Consider the following 7,012-nt stretch of genomic DNA (forward strand, 5'->3'; position numbering starts at 1 on the left):
GAGATTAAATGTCATATATAGAAGTTATTTGGATTCTAATTGAAACAAATCAACAATAAAAAAACCATTAGGGTCACAGTTACACACCTCTTCTGGCATGGGGATACACTGAGGATCAGGGTATCTCAGCCGCAGGCCACCTCCAGTGCCACGGGATGTAGCGTGGGGCATCATGACCCAGTTCATGCCCACTGGCCTGGTTTTTCTACCATCGCAGGGAGATATCTGCCCCTTGGGGCTGAGAGACCCCAACCTTTCCCCAAGATGAACTTGCAGGGTATCGAGGTACCAGCCAGATGTCTTCTCACAAAGGGTCTGTGGTGGCATAGGAATGGGGCTTCTGCCAGTAACAGGGAAACTGACATGGTGGAACTGGCTGAACTCTGAACTGTGACCCCTGCTACAAGAGAAGGGCAAATGGGTAATCACCAACCCAAACAAAGCTGAAGAAAAGCAAACATGCCCAGTGCCCCAGGAAGAAGAGGAGGAGGTTAGGGTACTGACACTTCCCCTGCAAGCCCACCACACCATGGAGAAGATGGAGGAGTTTGTGTACAAGGTCTGAGTGGGACAGATGTTGGAGGGTCATCCCATATTGTCATGGGATCCTTGGGGGGAAGGGGTTGCTTTGCCACCCAGAAACCTCTGTGGTCAGCAGCACCTAATGCCTGAGTATTGTTTGTGTCTGCTGGGCTCGTTCCATCCACTCAACCCAGCAGGCTGCACTCAGCTCAAACTATCAGCCTGGATCCCACACCTGCCAAGGGCGAGCCAGGAGCAGAGTGGAGAAGGGCATGTGAGTTAGTGAGTGCAGGGTCTGGCCATTGCACACAGCCAGGCATGCTGGCTGCTGTGGCGGGGCGGGCAGCTCTAGGCACTGGCACAGGTGCTGGCTCCATGCAAGGCTGTGGCTGGACCAGATGTACCACACGTGGCTTCTGTTATGGGCACCCACATCTGGACAAGGGGAACATGGTGGCATCCAGAAGCTTGGAGACATGAGGAACCAAAGAGCCCCAAAGAGGGTGTCACAGCCCTGACTTGGAGAGCCCCTAGGTCTGGGCTCCCCAAAAGGGATCAGCTATTCTCTCCTTCTTGTTGCCTACAACGTGGTGAGCAGTGGGAAGTGTTTCAGCTCTGTGTTACAGCTCTTTTAGTCCCTCCATTTGGTGTGTCCCAAGTTCTCATCCTGCATCCAGGAAGAATGAGGTATATGGACAACTGGAGGGTGAGCAAGGCATGGAAGAGCTTCACTAAGCAACAGAACAGCTCTCAGGAGACATGCAGTGGGTAGCTGCTTTCCACAGACAGGTTGTCCTGACATCTTTTGGAGTCTGGCTGAGCCCAGGAATTGTACAGGTTCAGAAGGGAGGAAGTGCATGCGAATTGGTCCATGGGCGGTCATAGGCAGGCCCAGAAAAAGCACCATAAGTTCTCACTCTGTACCACGGAACCCCACTCAGAACTGGCAGCCCAGTCCCCAGGCTTCAGCCTGTCCCTGGCTTGAAGGTGGGGCTTCACTGGGGATCCACCACTTTCAGCCCAGCAAACTGTCTGCCTCCTGCCATTAACATGCTGTCCACAGCACTCCAGCTGTTTGTGACGAGAGGTGTCTGCAGACCCACCTCAAGCCTCCCTCAGCATCCCCTTGACCTCCCTCCTGTGCTTTTTGGAGCTCAAAGTCCGGAGGGTGCTGAGGCGGCAGGGGACTGGCATGTCAGCACTGCTCTGAGTGTGCACACACCCACCTGGCTTGTGACAGCACCTGGGCTCGGCCACAACTTTGCTCCACCCTGGAGCGGACACCGGGAGTGGAAGCAGGCACTTTAAAGCCTGTCAGAGCAAGGGGCTTCCTGGGTCCCCAACAGCACAGAGATGCCTGGGTCTGGAGTTGAGGATGGGCGGCTGCAGCTGCACCTGAACGCATGGGGGTCCCACCCCACCAATTCAGTAGGTGACAGGGCTCCCTACTGTTACCAGCCCCAACTGGCTCCACAGAGCATGCAACCCTGGCCGTGCATTTCCCCCGCCCTGCCCCGCCCCGCCCCCGTGCTGCTGGCATCCTTGCAGCTGCAGCTCCAGACAAGCTGCTGCCACCATCAATATGATGGGCTCCCTGACTGGCTGAAGGACAATGACTGTCTGCAGGACAATGACTGTCTGCTCTATAGCCATAGACAACCCATATCCTCCTTCTGGGCTTGCTTCAAGAGCATCTTCTATATCCATACAGAAACCGGCAACAGCCGGACCCATCTGCCTGGTTTCGTGCTGTTTCTCTTTTTGGAAATCTTGACCACACTCAGACCAAATATGTACTTCACGGCCCCTCTACAGGAGAAGGTGATTTGGAGGATATTCTTTTTGGGTGCAGTGCTCTAGCCTCAGCTTCTCCTGGCTCGTCCGCACTGTCTACTGTCATTCAGAGAAAGTCTCTCGGACTTTTTCCAAACTGTACTATTCAGGGATTGCTCCACTGCTCATAAGGAGCTTCGTCCCCTGGCTCTGTTACTCCTTCTACTGCTCGCCACAGCCATGGCTCATCTACCTTTCCATCATCTGTGTCCTGGGCATCTCTGCCATCATTGTGACAGTGGGACCGGTTTGTCACTCCTAAGCACCGGCAGACAAGGGCAGGGGTGTTGCTGGGACTTGGCTTGAGCGGTATTGTGCCCACCATGCACTTTCCTATTGCTGAGGGCTTCGTCAAGGCCACCACAGTGGGCCAGATGGGCTGGTTCTTCCTCGTGGCTGTGATGTACATCACCAGAGCTGGCCTTTATGCTGCTTAAATTCCTGAGCGCTTCTTTCCTGGAAAATTAGACATATGGTTCCAGTCTCAGAAGATTTTCCATGTCCTCATGGTGACGGTGGCCTTTGTCCACTTCTGTGGGGTCTCCAACCTTTAGGAATTCCATTACAGCCGAGAAGGTGACTGCACTGATGACTCCCTTCTCTGAGCCTTCCCATCTGAGGGGTGGAGGAGGAACTTCCCAAGTGCTTTTATTTTATTTTTATATTTATAGTTTTTGAGACAGAGTCTCTCTCTGTCACCCAGGCTGGACTGAGGTGGTGCCATCTCGGCTCACTGCAACCTCTGCATCCTGGGTTCAAGCAATTCTGCCCCAGCATCCTGAGTAGCTGAGACCACAGGCGTGCACCACCACACTCAGCTAATTTTTGTATTTTTACTAGAGATGGGGTTTCACCATGTTGGCCAAGGTGGTCTCAAATTCCTGACCTCAAGTGATCTACCCACTTTGGCCTGCCAAAGTGCTGGGATTATAGGCATGAGCCCCTGTGCCCAGCCCAGGTGCTTTTTAAAAATAACTTCTTCACTGAAGTGAGAGGAGGAGTCTGAGTTGTCTGTTTCTAGAAGAAACTCTTAGAGATTTCAGTACCAACCAAGCTTCAGCCCACTTTCACACCCACTGGGCAATACACTTTCCATTTCCACTCTCCTAGCCAAGGATGGGGCATGGTGAAACTTAGCCATCCCCTCCTCGGCAGTCACTCTCTTTGGCAAAGCAACTACCAGCCCCCACAGAGACAGTACTTTGAACCTCATGTTGAGATTTTACCCCAACCATTTTGGGAAAATTATAGAGTGGAACTCTTGAGAAATTTGCTTTTTTTCTTGAAGAAAATGTCCCTCCCTTACCCTCATCCTTACTTTGTATCCTGGCTTATACCAGGCCATCCATTTTTGTAGCACACTTTTCAAAAGCAATTGTATAACCTGATCCCATCTTTCTAGGGCCTGAATCTGCTTACATAGCAGAAAAAATAAAGCCTCCAACTCTTACACAACCCAGATAATCACGGAAGTGTGTCCAGGCTTGAAGTAACTTGAGTTTTAATTTGTTTTTTCTTGGCAGAGTAATGTGAAATTTAAATGGGGAAAGATATTTAATATTTAATACTAAGCTTTAAAAAGAAATCTGCTATCATGGCTATGTATCTCGATGCAAAGACTGTGATGTTAATAAAAGAAAGTACAGAATACACTTGGCATTCAAAGAAAAAAATGATTAGGAATCAGTTAATGGCTTGATAACATTAAGAAATTATTGTTTTTAAAAGTGTGACATGCTATTACAATTATGATATTTTCCCAATTTTTACACATAAAATGAAATATTTTATAGGAGTTGCTTTGAAATATTCCACAGGAAGAAAGAGATTGGGAGGTATCAAAAAATGATATTGGTCTTATATTGAAAATAACTAAAGCTGCTGGTGGGTATATAGGGGTGCATTATACCATTCTCTCTATTTTTGTGTATGTTTGCATTTTTCCATAACAAAAAAAATCCTCCAGAAATCCCACTCTTGGGTATCTACCCAGAGGAAAAGAAGTCATTATACGAAAAAGATACTTGCACACATGTTTATAGCAGCACAATTAGCAACTGCAAAAATATGGAACCAGCCAAAATGCCCATCAGTCAAGGAGTGGATAAAGAAACTGGGGTAAATATATACTGTGGAATACTACTCAGCCGTAAAAGGAACAAAATAATGGCATTCACAGCAATTGGAGGCCATCATTCTAAGTGAAATAATTCGGGAATGGAAACCCAAACATTGTATGTTCTCACTTATAAATGGAAGCTAAGCTGTGAGGACACAAAGGCACAAGAATGATACAATGGACTTTGGGGACTTGGGGGAAAGGGCGGGAGGTGGGTGAGGTATAAAAGACTACAAATAGGGTGCAGCGTACACTGCTTGGGTGATGGGTGCACCCAAATCTCAGAAATCACCACTAAAGAACTTATTCATGTAACCAAACACCACCTGTTCCACCAAAACCTATTGAAATATAAATAAGTAAATAAGTAAATAAATAAATAAATAAAAATAACATTAGATTGTGGTGATGGTTATATAATTTTGTCAATATGCTAAAAATATTGAATGGCACACTTTGAGTGGGTGAAATGTATAATATATAAATTATATCTCAATAAAGCCATTAAAATAAAAAAAAATCCTTGAGGGCAGGATTGTGCCTTATTCCCCAGTATTTAATGCATCATCCTCAGATGCACTAAGCATTCCATAATGAATGAATGAATTAGTGAATGAATGAATACAATGAATCTCATAATAGACCCCTGCTATGCCATCCCTGATGTGAACATCAAGAATTGAAGGTTTTAGGAAGTCAACAAGAGGTGACTGTGTGGCTATTGATGTCAAGACAGTGGATAAGCAGAGCAAAAATATAGTCATAACAGGCAAAGCTGGAAGAAAATTAGTTCTGGCTCAAACCCGTTATCTCCTGTGAATCTTATCTGCACTCAATCTGCAGGTCACCTTGTGCCATCCCTGCCTCCAAGCCAGCTCAGGAAACACAAAGCGTTTGATTTGCTAAGGCTTTGCAAACACTTTCTATTGAGTACATATTAACTTTTCTGTTCACATTGCATTGAAGGGGAAAGTTCTATTGACTTTCCTGAAGAAATAATCATTACATTGTAACTAGCCATTACAACTTAAAAAGTATTAGAGCCCAAATGAAAAAGCAATTATGACATTTAAAAATATCATAACCCAAGCTCCTTGGAGGCAAGAACTATGACTTGGGTATCTCTGTGCTCCTGTAATGAGCACAGTGTCTGACACAACAGTTAAGTGTCCATAATGTGTGCTGGGCAAAAGAATGTGACCAGAAGAGGGCAGAGCATTGCTCCAATTTGCTTAGCCTTTTGCTAGAACCTCTATGTATATCACTAGGCTTAACTTTCCTGTCAACCTTGAGCGGTAAGGAGGGTGAGGGAAGAAACTGAGGCCTGGGAGTGTCAGGCAGAACAAAAGTGGTGGAACTGGGACCTGCCCACAGGACATCCGCCGCAATTCCAGGACACCCACCGCAATTCCAGGACACCCACCCCAATTCCAGGGCACCTACCCCAACTCCAGGACACCCACCCCAATTCCAGGGCACCCACCCCAATTCCAGGACACCCACCCCAATTCCAGGACACCCACCCCAACTCCAGGACACACACCCCAATTCCAGGACACCCACCCCAACTCCAGGGCACCCACCCCAATTCCAGGACACCCACCCCAATTCCAGGACACCCACCGCAATTCCAGGACACCCACCGCAATTCCAGGGCACCCACCCCAATTCCAAGACACCCACCCTAATTCCAGGACACCCACCCCAATTCCAGGACACCCACCGCAATTCCAGGACGCCCACCGCAATTCCAGGGCACCCACACCAATTCTAGGACACCCACCGCAATTCCAGGACACCCACCGCAATTCCAGGGTACCGCCCACTTTCCACAGCTCCTTCTTCTTCAAACAAGGATTTCCACATCACCCTAATGGAGGGCAGATTGCTTTCCTCTGTTGGTTTTTGCCAAGGGTGGACATTGAGCCAAGGGCAGCCTTATTCAGTCTGCGTTACTCCCAGAAATCCAGCCCGTCACAACCCTCCCTGCAGGGACGCACTTTTTCAAGGGCCATTAAACCTGCCGAATCTCCCCAGCTCCTCCAAAAGCTCACGGAAAGCATTGACTTTCAGGTGAGTTGGGGGCTGTGGGTGGAGCTAGATCCCCAGCTCCCCAGCTGACTTGCTGAACTTGTCACAAGTTATATCATCATGCTACACACACCTACACACACACACACACACACACACACACTCACATGCCCACTGTGCACCAGGAGCTGTGCATATAGGAAACAATCTGGAGCGGTGCTGACTCACCCTGCCTCCGTGGCCTCAAGCATGCTCTTGCCTCTGCTGAAACCCCCAAACCCCTTTCCTGCCTCTCTCCTGCTCCATCTTCCAGTTTCAGTTCAGGTGCCACCTCCTCCAGGAAACCTTCCAGGAACTTCTACCTTCCATGCCTCCTGCAGGCTCCTCATTCACCCTTTGCAGTTCACCTCTAAATGCCATCGCCCTTTCCTCGCTGAGCTGTAATCAGCTCCCCACATTTCCCTGCGATCACTGGCATGCTCCTTCCAGGCAGGGCCCAGGCTGCCA

At 48.5% G+C, this 7,012-nt stretch overlaps 1 pseudogene; it reads left to right on the top strand.

Annotated features, from left to right (window-relative positions):
- The first annotated feature begins 296 nt into the window (after nt 1-296).
- LOC101152729 (adiponectin receptor protein 1-like) lies at nt 297-2,960 on the top strand (annotated as a pseudogene).
- The last annotated feature ends 4,052 nt before the right edge of the window (nt 2,961-7,012 follow it).

The sequence above is a fragment of the Gorilla gorilla genome, chromosome 15, assembly GCF_029281585.2.
Source record: "Gorilla gorilla gorilla isolate KB3781 chromosome 15, NHGRI_mGorGor1-v2.1_pri, whole genome shotgun sequence".
NCBI classification, from domain to species: domain Eukaryota; kingdom Metazoa; phylum Chordata; class Mammalia; order Primates; family Hominidae; genus Gorilla; species Gorilla gorilla.